At 46.2% G+C, this 14,837-nt stretch overlaps 1 protein-coding gene and 1 pseudogene across 1 annotated transcript in view; one reads left to right on the plus strand and one right to left on the minus strand.

Moving 5' to 3' along the window:
- Positions 1-1,716: 1,716 nt before the first annotated feature.
- On the minus strand, positions 1,717-2,125 carry LOC101652614 (annotated as a pseudogene).
- A 2,259-nt stretch (positions 2,126-4,384) lies between these two features.
- Positions 4,385-14,837, plus strand: part of NUP93 (nucleoporin 93) — a 104,411-nt gene continuing 93,958 nt past the window's right edge. Inside the window, exon 1 of the mRNA XM_004704656.3 lies at positions 4,385-4,465. The gene's annotated coding sequence lies outside the window, so the exon portion shown is untranslated. The remainder of the gene's footprint in view (positions 4,466-14,837) is intronic.

The raw sequence follows: 14,837 nt of genomic DNA on the forward strand, positions 1-14,837 counted from the left end.
TCCTCTGTAGTGCATTCTTCTGGAAGAGAAGGAGGTGGGGGAGTATCCACATAGTTGGGATTGTGGCCGGTCCTGCAGACCTGTCTGTTCGTTCCCTGCTTCATGCTGGTATTTTACATTCATGTCTTGGCACACCGGGTTGAAGTCTGGTCCCTCTCTTCTTCTCCTGTGGAGATATAAACAACTTCAATCTCATGATGCTGTCTATTGGTCAAGCTGTAAGGACTTTAATTTTCTTTACATTGAATTGTAATCTAGATTGGATGGCTATGGTTTTCTCTTTTCTTAAACAGTTTTATTGGAACATAATCTACATTCCATAGTTCAATCCTATCAGAAGAGTTGTACAATCACTACCACATATGGTTTTTTATTTTCATCACCAAGTGCTTCAAGCCCTCCTTACTTTCAGCAAGCAAGGTTGTGTCATCTGTATATTGCAGGTTGTTAAAAAGCCTTCCTCCAATCTCGATGCTGTATTTTCTTCAGATAGTCTGGTTTCTTGGATTATCTGTTCAACAAACAGATTGAATAAATATGGTGAAAGGACACAACTCTGACACACACCTTTCTTGATATTAAATCATGCACCATTCCTTGGTTTGCTTCTGTTCTCCTTCAAGCACTGCCTCTTGGTCTATGTACAGGTTCTACATGAGCACAAAGTGTTTTGGAATTCCTATTCTTTTTAATGCTATCATAGCTTGTTATGATCCACATCATCTGTATTAGTCTGGGTTGACTAGAGAAACAAATCCAGGGACACTCATATAGGTATAAGAAAGAGTTTTATATCAATGAGCAATTATATATTAAGAAAACATCCCAGTTCAGTCCAGATCAATTCCATAAATCCAATATTATCCCATATGTCTGATACCAGTCTATAAATTCCTCATCAGACTCACGCAACACATGCAATGATGCCGAATGCAGGAAGATCACAGGCCAGTGGGTGGGAAGTCTTGTGGATCCAGTAGTGATGAAGGCATCTCAGCACTGGCATGAGTTTCCATGCAGTTCCTCGAGCACCATGGCTCAGCTCTGGCTCCATCCGTGTGGCTCCATGTGGCTTGACAACAGGAATGTCTAGCAGAGAGAGTGTGTGTCCCGCCTCCAGGGAAGAAGACAGGAGTTCCCAAAATCTTCAGGAGAAGGCCATGGCCACACAGAGACATCATTGGCTGTGATCTGATTGACAGGCTAGACTCCACCCCTTCTCTCAAGTTGACAGGAGATTATGTAGCTGTCACACCATCAAATGCCGTTGCTTAGTCAATAAAACAGCAGTAAACATCTTTCTGGTATTCTCTGCTATCTGCCAAGGATAATCTGATATCAGCAATTATATTCCTGGTGCCACATCCTCTTCTGACTCCACCTTGAATTTCTGACAGCTCCCTGTTGATGTACTGCTGCAGCAACTCAAAAAAAATCATCTTCAGCAAAATTGGGCTTGCATTTGATATTAATGATCCTTTTAATGATTTTTACATCTGGAATGGGTACAGCTATGTACCCCTTCCAGTCAGCTGGCTAGGGGGCTGTTTTTCAAGTTTCTTGGCATAGACTCAAGTGCTTCCAGCGAGTCATCCATTCTGTTGAAATGTTTCAGCTAGTATTTTGTCAATTCTTGAAGCCTTGTTTTTCTTTCTTTCTTTCTTTCTTTCTTTTTTTTCCCATTTGGCATTCTATTTGTTTTGATGCATTACATCCCTAGAAAAAGAGGCCCAGGATTTTCCCTCCCGTGTGTTTTCGCCTGGCTTCCTCATGGTCCACGATGCCGGGGAGGCCGTCAGCACGAGGAAACCGAACTGCTGGGAAGGGAGCAGGTTGTTCTGCCACTTCTCTACATCTTTGAGCTGCAGTCAGATCTCAGGCTGATCACTCTGCACTTGTTTAATCTGCCCGTGAGGTTCACTCCAGTTTCCCCAGCTCTGTGATCATCCGTGATTTCAAATGCACCAACGTAGCTGTGCTTCATCACAGTTAGAAACCGGACAATGACTTTGGAGCATGGCCTGATAAGAACTTGGTGCTTGCCAAGAACTTGGCGCTTGCCTCTCTTCTCGGCATTATTGATGCTCTTGAGAGCGTTGACCAGGATGTTCGTGTGCACCATGATGGCGGCACGGAAAGACCGCGGAAAGAGCGAAGCCTGGTTTTTCAATGCCTTCAGTGCAGCTTTGACTTCTTTTTTCACTACCAACGGTTCTAGATCATCCGTGACCTCATGAAATAAGTGGTTGACTATCAATCAGTTATTTGGGGTGCAGTGACTGTGCATTCTTACTGTCTTCCTTTGATGCTTCCGGCATCATGCAATATTTTGTCCAAAGAATCCTTCCATGTTACAGCTCCTGGCTTGACCCTTTTCTTCATTGCTTTCATCTTGAAAGATGCTCAGCGTGTTCTCCCTTTTTTGGCTTTCCAATTCCAGTTCTTCGCACATTTCACTACAATACTCTGTCCTCTCAAGCTGCCCTTTGAAACACTCTGTTCAGCTCTGTTACTTCATTATTTCTTCCATTTGCTTTAGCTACTCTCATGCAAGAGCAAGTTTCATCAGATTTTCTTCTGACATTCACTTTAGTATTTGTCTTTCCTGTCTTTACACACTTAGTCAGACAGCTCAAAACACCACCAACAAGAAGATCCCCTAAAATCCAAAACTAGTAACACCAGGTGTTGGTGAAGATACAAAGCAACAGAAATTCCAAATCACTGATGGCGGGTATGTCAAATGGTGCAACCACTTTAGAAAATAATTAGACAGTTTCTCAAGAAATTAATTGTATATTTACCATATGGCCTAGGAATTCATTTTGTAGATATCTATCTAAGAATCATGAAAATATACATCATATAAAAACATGTACAAGAATGTTCACAGTAGGGAGCAGGGAGGGAGGGGAAAAATGAGGAGCTGATACCAAGGGCTCAAGTAGAAAGCAAATGTTTTGAGAATGATGATGGCAACAAATGTATAAATGTGCTTGATACAGTGGATGTGTGTATGGATTGTGATAAGAGTTGTATAAGCCCCCAATACAATGATTAAAAAACCAAACAAATGAACAAAGCCAGGGAGCATAATAAATATATAGGCAACCCCCCCCACAAAAAGAATGTTCATAGCAGGTTATTCATAATACATGTAAACTGGAAATAACTCAAAACATCCATCAGTAGATGAGAGCATAAATAAAATATAAATATCTAAATAATGAGAGCTACTTAGCAATAAAGAGGAAGTAACTCTTGATACAGCTATCAACAAGGAGGAATACCAAAAATGTATGCTGATATAAAAAGCCAGGCACAAAAGATACGATATTTGTATGAAGTTCTAGAACAGACAAAACTAAATTATAATGATCTAAAATAAATCAGTGACTTCCCTTTTCTTCTTGCCCCCCCCACTTTTTTTTCTTTTTGAGGGCTTGGCTAGGAGACTTACTGCAAAGTGAGGAACTTTTTAGCATGACGAAAATGTTCTATACCTTGGAGAGCAATGGTTATACATATACACAGGAACTTTGAAACATTCATGGAAAAGTGGAATTAAAAGACAATGAAGTTAATTTTTGAAATCTCCTTGTACATTGGTTAAAAATGCATCTAAGAGTACCTGTAAAGCAGGCACATTTTATTGTAAATTACCCTTTATGAAAAAATGCAGACTTGGGTGGAGGGCAGTGCCCGTTATGCCCTATGTCACAGGGTGAGTATTGCCTCCTGTTGAGCATGGAAGGTGACATCTGAGCTGACAGTCTCCTGAGGGGCTCAAGGCAGAGGGGCATTTCAGAAAGACCACCGTGGCCATGGGGACGATGGTTTGGAGGAACGGGAAGACTTAAAATTCTCATTGCAAGATCTCTCTCTCTTTCCCATAGCTTAAAAGGCTCTACAACGTCTAGCCTCACCCGACTACTGAGTCTTACAAAGCAATGGGGGTCCATCGGGAACGTTCTATACATGTCTTTAATCCTGAGGTGAGCGCCCTTCTTGCAAGGTAGTTATGTATTTGCTTACATTTTGTTTCCCAGTCTGGGAACTCCGGGGCCTGGTCTGTCATGGCCATCCCTGTGTCCCCAGCACCTAGAATATGGCCTGGCACTTGGCGAGCGCTTTGAAAGACGTACGAAGTCCGCGCAGGAAAGAGTGGAATCGTCTCCACGCGGCTCAGCACACTCTAGACACGTGGTAGTGGCCGCGGCTGCAAGGGGAGGGACTGCCCACCCCCTTAGGCCCCGCCTTCACCCCGCCCCGGCCCCGCCTTCATCCCGCCCCCGGCCCCGCCCAAGTCTTGTTCGCCTCAATAAAGTTCTCTCGGCGGCGCGCCCCGCAGGGGATTCTGGGACGGCCAGTCTCGGCCAATCAGGAAGCGCGGGTGAGCGGCGCGAGAAGCGGCGGCCGCGTTCTCCAGCCCGGTCCTGAGTAGCTGAGACGGCTGCAGCGCCAGGTAAAAGGAACCCCCCCTGTCAATGTCCTTGAGACCTGGGGCTTGTCCTTGAACCCCGGGCCGCACGGCTCGGCGGAGCTCTGGCCCCACGCTCGGAGCCAGGGCCGCTGACCCTTCGCGTTCTTCTCGTGGCAGCAGCGCACACCTGACGCTGAGACACACGCCCTGTCGCACCGCGCCTCCAGGTAGCGTCGGTTTGCGCCCCTGGGCTACCTTTGATCGGTTCTCGGTTGAATATCGAGCCCGGGCCTCCTTTTCTCCCCCTGTAAAGCCCTCGCCGCGGCGCACCGCGTCCCCTTCCTTACCCCCACCCGATTCCCTGACGAGCTTATCCTTGGCTGGATTTGTGCCCTTCTGGGCCCACACCCCTTATCTCTCACTGGCCCTTGGGAGATACACGCTGTTGGCAAGCATTGACTTGAGAGAAGGGGATCTTTGGGTAGGGAAGGAGACCCCCTAAATCCTCTGTAAGCCTCTGCTTCCCTTGGCCTTCTTTCTGTACTGTCATTCAGGGGGATATTTCTCCGCAAGCCGGGAGATGCTGGTGGTTGGAACTCGGGCTGGCCAGTTTTTTTCTTGGCTTACAGCACCTGCAGAAAGCGATACTTGGATTTCACTGGCTTCTTTTAAAAAAAAGATAGGGGCTCGAAGGGTGAATCGGAACCAGGGAGCTCTGTTAACACTTCCTGCATACCTTGTTCCCTGGGTCAGGCCCCTAGTTTTTGGTTGTTTTCGGCGGAGGTTGTTCAGCACCCCTAATGCAGACCAGATTTTGGGCCAAGGGGTTTCTCAGGCTTGAGGTTTTTCATTGTTTCTTTGCAAGCTTTCATCATCCAGGCATGGAGCTTTGAGCACCTCTGGACCAGGCTAACAGAGCTCAGATGTCTATCTCAAGCCTGGGCTGGACCTTCACCCAATGGTCACCCTCTGACCTTCATCCAACGGTCTACTGCAGTGGTTCTCAACCTTCCTAATGCCGCCACCCTTTATTACAGTTCCTCATTTGTGGTGATGCCCCCAACCATAAAATCATTTTCATTGCTATTTCATAACCGTAATTTTTCTACTGTTATGAATCAGGCGACCCCTGTGAAAGGGTCGTTCAACCTCCAAAGAGGTCTCAACCCACAGGTTGAGAACTGCTGGCCTACTTGATGTCTGACCAGGTGGTTGGTAGGGGACTCAAGTGGATTACGCACAAATGATGCGCATCTGCTCCCCCCATCTCCCTCTCCGAATGGCTCCTTTTGCTGGTTTTCTCATCTCGGTGAAATTAGCTAGTTGCCAGTAACCGCAGCATTATCTTTGATTGCTCGCTTTCTGTCTCACTCCACAGTCACTGCTTGCCACCCTGGGCCAAGTCATTGCTTACCTGGAAGATTGAAATAGCCTCCTGACTGGTCTCCCTGCTTCTACACTGGCCCCCCGTTCTCAGCACAGTAGCTACAGGGACCCTTTTAGAGCAGGCCAGATTATGTCACTCCTTTACTAAACAAACAAACAAACAAACAAACAAACCCTCAGGGAGTCCCCATTGCACTAATAATAAATAGTGAGCCGAGAGGCTTTATACAGCCTGGCCCACTGTTCCTTTTCTTCTCTCACTTTCTGCTGCTCTTCTCTGACATGTCAGCATTAGGGCCTTTACATTTGCTATTTAATATCTTTGTGACTTGTGTGCTTTTTCCCAGCCTTTACTCAAAGTCACCTAGGAAGCATTGGACTGCTAACTGTAAGGTTGGCAGTTCAAAACCACTGGCTGCTCTGCAGGAGACATGAGGCTGTCTGCTGCTGTAAAGATTTATAACCATGGAAACTGTATAGGGTCCCTATGAGTTGGAATGGACTCAATGGCACTGGGTTTGGTGAGTTTGGGTATCTTCCCTATGGAGCCCTTATGGCTGAGTGGGTTATACATTGGGCTGCTGACCACAAGTCAGGAGTTTGAATCCACCTGCTGCTTCTTGGAAGAAAGATGAGGCTGTCTACTCCTGTAAAGATTTATATCCCTGAAAATCCTAGAGAGCAGTCCTGCTCTGTCATATAGGGTTGCTATGAGTCAGAATTGATTCAGTGGCTTGGATGATCTTTCCTTAACTTTTTAAGTTTTTCTTCTCAGCACTTACAGTTTAAATATGTATTTTGTGTATTGCTTATCTTCCCCCTTTGGAGTACGAGCTCCTCAAGGGAAGGGCATTTCCTTTGTTTTGTTCCCCGTGTGTTCCAGACACCCAGGCCTGGCACATGTTGTTATTGTTAGGAGCTGTTGAGTCGGTTCCGATCCATAGTGACCGTGTGCACAATAGGACAAAATACTGTATGGTCCCGTGCCATCCTTAATTGTTCCTATGCTTGAGCCCATTGTTGCAGCCACAGTGTCAGTTCATCTCATGGAGAGCCTTCCTCTTTCTCACTGCCCCTCCACTTTACCAAGCATGATGTCCTTCTCTGGGGACTGGTCTCCTCACCTTACAATATACTACAGTACATGAGACGGAGTCTTGCCATCCTTGTCTGTAAGGAGCACTTTGGCCGTACTTCTAAACCACGTCAGTTTGTCCTTTTAGCAGTCCATGGCACTTTGTTCTCCAGCACCACAATTCAGATGCAGCTCTTCTGCAGTCTTCCTTGTTTAGTGTCCAACTTTCACCTGCAGATGCGGCAACTGAAAATGCCATGGCTTGAGTCTGGCACACCTGAGTCCTCACAGTAACATCCTTGCTTTTCAACACTTGAAAGAGTCTTGTACAGCAGATTTACCCAATCACCACCTTAATTTGAACCATTTCAGTTGGTGTCCCATCGACTCCTGGAGCCTTGTTTTTGCCTTATATTTTCAGTGCAGCTTGAACAATTTCCTTCAGCACATTGGTTCTTGCTCATACGCTACCTCCTGAAATAATGGAATGTCAATCAATTGTTTTTGGTACGTGACTCAGTGTTCTTTCCATTTTCTTTGGATGATTCCTGCACCATTCAATATTTTACCCATAGAACCTTTCAAGGCTTGAATTTTTTTCTTGAGTTCTTTCAACTTGCGCATGTGCTAAGCATGCTCTTTCCTTTTGTTTTTTGGATTCTAGGTCTTTGCACATTTCATTATGATATTTGGCTTTGCCTTCTCAAGCTGTCCTTTGAAATGTTCCATTCAGCAGCCCTTTGATGTCATCCTTTTCATCTGCTTTCGCCCGTCTGTGATTGAGCAAGTTTCAGAGTCTCTTCTGATAGCACTTTGATCTTCCCTTTCTCTCCTGTTTTTTTTTAATAACCTTCTCCTTTCTTCATGCATGATGTTCTCAGTGCCCTCCCACAGCTCATGTGCAGTCATTAGTGTTCAGTGCCTCAAATCTGTTCTTGAGATGTTCTTGAAATTGAGGTAGGATAGACTCAAGTTGTATTTTGGCTCTCATGGACTTGTTTTAATTTTCTTCAGCTTTATCCTGAGCTTACATGTGGGCAACTGATGGTCTGGTCCCCAGTCAGCCCCTGGCCTGGTTTTAGCTGTTCATACTGAGTTTCTCCATCGTGTCTCCCCACAGATCTAGTCAGTATGATTTCTGTGTATCCCATCTGGAAAAGTCCATGTGCTTAGCTGCCTTTGTGTTGTTGAAAAATGGTATTTGCCATGAAGAAGTCATTGGTTTTGCAAAATTCTGTCATGCGATCCCAGTTTCATTTCTATCACCACGTCTATATTTTCCAATAACTATTTCTTCTTTGTTTGCAACTTTTGCATTCCAATCACCAATAATTATCAATGTATCTTGATTGCATGTTTGATCAACTTCTGACTGACGTCTTTGATAGAATTCTTCAATATCTTCATCACTAGCTTTTGTGATTGGTGCATACATTTGAATAATAGTTGGATTGATTGGATTTCCTTGGAGGCAGATATACTCCTATCACAGGCAGCATTGCACTTGATGATTGATTTTGCAATTTCCTTTTTGACAATGCCTCGCTGTCCTCTTGATTGTGTTATTGTCAGCCTAATAAATTACATGATTTTCTGATTCATTTCCATGCACTTATACCTAGGATATCGATCTTAATTCATTCCATTTCAATTTTGATGACTTCCAATTGTCCTAGTTTCGTACTTCGTACAGTCCAGGTTCCAATCATTAGATTGTTGCAGCTGCTTCTCCTCACCTTAGTCGTGCCCCGTTTGCAAATGAAGATCCTGAAGGCCCCACTCCCACAGGCTTGACCTGACTCGGGTCATCATGGTCACCTCCACTCTGAGAAATCAGGCCCTCCTCAGTCACATTTGGAGTGCCCTCAACCTGAGGGGCACATCCTCTGACACTATCTTTGCTGGTGTCCTGTTTCCACGCTGTAGGCCTTCCGTATCTGACAGGGTTTTGAAGCTCTGTGTAAGGTTTTCAGCAGCTCCTTCCTCCAAAGTGGGGAGCCGAGTGAGTCCTTTGTTGTCTTAATAAATATGGAAGGATGGCCAGGCCTGGCTGTTCTAATAGGCTTGGGGATGCCATGGGGATTGAGACAGACCTACCCTCATTGAATTGACGTTCCGCTGGAGGACCCCGGCAAAAAGCACCACTAGAGAATGCGTGTCAGGGAGTAAGCTGCTTTATGAAGGAGGACCGAGATTGTTTGAACAGAGACCTGATTGAAATGACAGTGCCAGCCACGAGAGTATCGAGGGCAAGAGTATTCCTGCCAGTGAGACAACAGATTCAAGTTCTGAGGTGGGAGCAAGTTGGGAATGTCGAGACCTCGAGTGTCTGTATCCGTACAGGGGGAAGTAGGAAATAAAGTAGAGGGAAAGATGTGTCAAGTAGGGAAAGGGCCAGAGCAAGGACTTGGAGGTCAGAGGGCCCGTGGTATGTTCAGGAAATGTTGGTAGGTGCTGACGAATGCAGTCTAACACATTGGCACCTGGTGTCCAAGAGAACAGAACCCTGGCCCATCCTGTGCCGTCTCACAATGTTAGTTAGGTTTGAATCCATGGTGCAGCACTGGCTCAGTCCAGCTCATTGGGGTTCTTCCTCTCTTCACGCCCTCTCTCCTTTCGGCTTTACCAGCCTCGTGTCCGTTCCCAGGGACTGGTCTCTCCTGATAACATGTCCAAAGTACACGAGCCGAAGTCTCACCTCGCCTCTAAGGCACGTACATTCTGGCTGTTTCTTCCAACACAGATTTACTCTGGGCAGTCCGTGGTACTTTCAGTATTTTTGCCAGCACCATTAAATGCACTAATTCTTCTTGGGTCCTCTTGTTTATTCTCCAACAAGAGTGCATATGTTGTTGTTAGTGCCATTGCATTGCTTCTGACTGACAGTGACGCATGCCCGACGGGATGAGACGTGGCCCGGGCCTGCGCCGTCCTCACAGTTGTCCTGATGTTGCAGCCGTTGTTGCGGCTCCTGTTGTCAGTCCATCTCGTTGAGGGCCTTCCTCTTTTTGCTGCCCCACCACGTCATCAAGCATGATGTCCCTTTTCAGGAACTTGTCTCGCTAGACAGCAAAAGTTGTGAGACTCAGTGTCGCCATCCTTGCCCCTAAGGAGCAGTTTGGTTGTATTTCTTTAAGACAGATATGTATGTTCTTTTGGCAGTTAATGGTATCCCCCCCCCCCCAATCAAAGTATTTATTAAAAAAAGAAAAGAAATTGGAATCCTCCTGCAGTGCTGGTGGAAATGCAAAAGGATGTAGTACACGCTTGTGGAGAATTGGTGAGGATTTTCATATTCTTTACACTGAGTTGTAATCCACATTGAAGACTGCAATCCTTGGCCATCAGGAAGGGCTTCACGTCCTCCGGCTCTCAGTCAGCAGACTCGTGTCATTTGCATATCCTAATTTGTCAACAACTCTTCCTTCAATCCAGATGGTCCAGCTTCGCACGCAGGCTGAATAAGCAGGGTGAGCTGGGACAGGCACTGGGGAGACGAGAGGGGAGCACCTCTGCTCACTCTGTTTCTCGCTCTCCTGATTCTCTGGGTCGTTCTTCCATTTTTGGTCTCTTTGGACCAGCTTCTTGTTCAGCACCTTACAAAGGGCACCACGCACGAATAGCGACCTCAGGCCTAAGTCTAGAATGGACAGGAACTTTCCAGGACAGCATTTTTATCAGTTGGTGTTTAGTTTCTAACCTGTAGATTCTAACTCACATTGTGATCCTTTGGAAGACAATTAGCAGGTACCTATGAGTGGTTTCAAACCGCCAACCTCCAGCTAGTATAATTGAATACTTGATCAGGTTGTTGGCTCCCAGGGACTCCTCCACACTGACTTCCAGTCAATTCCAACTCAGCCACCCAAAGTAGTATGTAAGCATTTGACCTTATGAACGCTTGTTGTTGGGTGCCATCAGGTCGGTTCTGGCTCACAGTGATCCCAGGCACAGCAGAAGGGAGCACTGCTGTGTCCTGGGCCATCCTCACCACTGCCTTGTGAACTGTGGGTGCCGGTCAGCGCAGCAGTCTTCCAAGTCTATGGTCCATTGCGTTCAAGCTTAGGAGCTTTACCCTTCGCCGTCACGGCTTCACGGGCCAGGTCCACGCAGAGAGAGCATAGTGTAGTCTCATGGTAACAGAAAGGAAGGGGCTCTCGTGGTACTTTCAATATTCTTCGTCAACACCATAATTCAAATGATCGATTTTCCTTCTGTCTTCCTTATTCATTGTCCAACTTTCACATGCATAGGAGACAATTGGAAATACCCTGGCTTAGGTCAGGCACACCTTCGTCTTCAAAGTAACACCTTGCTTTTCAGCACTGTAGAGGTCTTGTGTAGCAGATTTACCCAATGCAACTGGTCCTTTGGTCTCTGGACTCTTACTTCCATGAGCATTGACCATGGATCCAAGCAAGAAGCTGTCCTTGACAGCTTGTCTTTTCTCCATTTCTCATGGAGGATGTTACCTACTGCTCCAGTTGTGAGGATTTGGGATTTAGTACATTGGGTTGTAATCCATACTGAGGGCGACAATCCTCGATCTGCATCAGCAGGTGCTTCAAGCTCTCACTTTCAGCAAGCCAGGGTGTGTCACCGGCATATCGCAGGTTGTTGCTGAGCCGTCCTCCAACCCTCATGCCTCATTCTTCTTCGTGTAAGCCAGCTTCTGCGATGATTTGCTCAGCATACAGATTATTTTAAAGCTTTTTGAATAAAAAAACTTTTTTTAGCATACAGATTGAATGAGTATGGTGAGAGGATGCAACTGTAATGCTCATTTTCTCAATTTTAAACTATACAGTGCTCACTTGTTCTGTTTGAACTATTGCCTATTGGTCCATGTCCAGGTTCTTCACGAGCACAATGAAGTGTTCTGGAATTCCCATGCCTCTCAGTGCTAGCCATCGTTTGTTATGATTCCCACGGTCGCATCTCTTTGCACAGTCAGTAAAACACAAGCTGACATTTTTCTGACATTCCCTGCTGTCAGCCAAGACCCATCTGATGCCAGCAATGATATCCCTTATTCCACGTCCTCTTCTGAATCCTGCTTGAATTTCTGGCAACTCCTTGTTGATGTATTGCTGCAACCACAGTTGGGTGATCTTCAGCAAACATTTGCTTGCATGTGATATTGATGACACTGTTTGGTAATTCTGCGTTCTGTTGCAGTAAACGGAGTGGGGCCATATCTCTCCCCCTCTAGCTTCCTTATTGCTACAAGGCAGGGTCAGACATGCCTCCACGCTCCATCCTTTACCTGTTCTGACACCAATGGTTCCTCCTGTAGCACTCTACTTCTGAGCTGCGTTTGATCAGTCAGTGCAATGGCCACCTACTCACAGACAAAGCTCACGATTATGGGGGTTTATTGGGGAAGCCAGTCGATTACCACACGTCAGGATCAGTAAACAGCAAGGATACAGCCATCAGGCACAGCAACACCTCTCCTCAGCCAGCAGCCAGTGCTCTCTCTGGACCTCAGTCTCTCTGTCCGGTGGTCCTGTGGCCTCTTCTGTGTGGACCCAGAAGCCCACCTGTTGCTCTGCCTCACAGCCCCAGAGTTTCAGTGCTGCTTCTCTCGCTCTGCTCCATAGTCTCCAAGCCTCAGTCTCTGGTGCCTCTGGTCTCAGGCAGATCTGAAATGGGCTCTTCCAGTGGTCCTGGGATATTCTCTCTGTGTCTGAGAGGTATCGTGTACACTGAAGAGTGCCTTTGATGGGGTATGGTTTTTGTCGTTTAGCCTACTCTCCTGCCCCCAAGCAAATCAAAGGGTGATGGCTAAGTCTCACACCCTCTAGTAAAGTAGTCTTAAAGAGTCGTCAGAGGTCTGGCCATCCAGAGGTGAATAGCCCTAGTAAGGGTCATGGTTGAAGCCATGGCAGAGGTGAATTTTGTCCAGAGGAATATGTAGATGAAGAAGAGGAGGTCTAAGGATTGGAGCCTAGCATTTATGGGGTGGGTAGACGGAGGATGAAGGGGGAGGACCCAGGATCTTTGGGCCACATTGCTCTTGGTCATAGAGGCTGGGCTGTGCATGGTGTAGGCACGGAGTAACGCACTGGGTCTCCACCCTACTGGCAGCACATTTCCTCCATAGCTGACCACCTACAAGGTCACCAGGCATTGTTCAATGTGTCCCTAGTTGAGAACCCCTCTGGCTTAGAGAAAAGACCAAAGACCTTTCTAGGGTGGGGTGGTGGTGGGTGGTGGACTTGATGATCTCTTGCCCCTGCGTAGTTCGTTGTATGATGTGGCCAGAATCCTTTTCAAGGTTTGATGCACAGATCATTTTCTCATGACTGGTAAGGATGCCGCTCCTGAAGGACAGAATTAAATTAGTCCATGTGTATAGATTCTCAGACATCACCTGGCATCACTCCCTCTTATCTTACGGTGGTGAACATGGGACCAGGGAGAGGGGAAGGGCCTGCCCCAGGGTCGGAGGGCTTATGTGAGACGGAGCCAGGCTGCAGCCCACAGCTCTTCCATCCTGGCCCAGCTTCCACTGAAGCAGCCAGCCAGAGTTAGCAAGGAAGTCCCTGAGTGGATGCCTCTCTCTCTCTCTCCAACACCTCCTCTTCTCTTTGCTCAGTGAAGAGGAAATAAGACAAGTGGTTGGAGTGTGGTGTGTCACATCCCAGGAAAGCTTAGAGGTAACACGGGGACACGTAGTACTATGACATCTCCCAGGTCTTTAGTTTCTCTTCTGTTTTAGTTGGTTTATTTTAGTTCTTCGTGTTTCCCAGAAGTCTACTTTCTGAATAAGGATTAGATATAACTCTTTTCTTAGTCTCACAGGACTACGAAGAACCAAAACTAAATTTCAGGCCAGCCTTTCTCCCCACTTCCAGAGGCATTTGAAACAATAGTCGTGTGTCAGAATACACTGTGCTTTTCCTTTTCCGCTGTGCTCACTGACAGCTGCAGGAGAAGTCGGACTGTAGAGGACCCATAGTTGATGGATCCAAAAGAAGAGACAGCTCCAGACTTCAGCGGGAGATGCCTTGAGTGAAGCTTTGCTCAGGAATCGTTCGGACTGGATGTTGAACTTGCTCTTCTGGTGCTTTAATCTCACTAACAAAATGGTTTGGGTATAAAATTCCACTTGAAATTAAATGCTCAATTAGAAATTTGTGCCTCCAAATTTATTTGGAGTATTTGGTAGCAGGGAGTCTAACATACTTTAAAAACTCTTAGCTGGCTTCCAGAAGTTCTTAGTGAATGATGTGATGTCATGATTAAACAAGTTAGAATTTAGGATCAAATATTTACTGGGGGGTTTTTTGAAACAGAGATGCTTATAATTAAATAGGAATTGTTGCCAACTTGGCTCTGGGGTTGGTTCCAACACATAGCATCACTGTGTACAACAGAATGAAGCACCGCCCGGTCCTGCGCCATCCTGTTTGAGCCCGTTTTTGCAGCCACTGTTTCAGTCCATCTCGCGTGGGGCCTGCCTTTTTTGTTCACTACCCCTCCACTTGACCACACATGAAGTCCTTCTCTCGATACCATGCCTCTCCTGAGAACATGGCCAAAGGATGTGAGACAAAGTCTTGCCGTCCTTGCATACACGGAGCATTCTGGCTGCACTTCCAAGACAGATGGACCTGTTTTTCCAGCACTCCGTGGTACTTGCAGTGTTCTTCACCAACAGCATAGTTCAAGTGCATCTGTTTTCCTTCAGTCTTCCTTATTCAGCATCCAACTTTTCCATGCACACGAGGCAATTCAGAATACCGTTGGTTTGGGTCCAGGATGCCTTAGTCCTTTAAGTAACTAACATCTTCGCTTTTCAGCACTTTCTTTTAAAAAAAATCATTTTATTGGGGTCTTGTACAACTCTTATCACAAGCCATCCATCCATCCATCCATCGTCAAGCACATTTGAACATTTGTTGCCCTCATCATTCTCAAAACATTTTCTTTCTACTTCAGCCCTTG

The sequence above is a fragment of the Echinops telfairi genome, unplaced genomic scaffold (genome assembly GCF_000313985.2).
Source record: "Echinops telfairi isolate 266 unplaced genomic scaffold, ASM31398v2 ScPeMD7_2291;HRSCAF=2852, whole genome shotgun sequence".
Classification (NCBI taxonomy): Eukaryota; Metazoa; Chordata; class Mammalia; order Afrosoricida; family Tenrecidae; genus Echinops; species Echinops telfairi.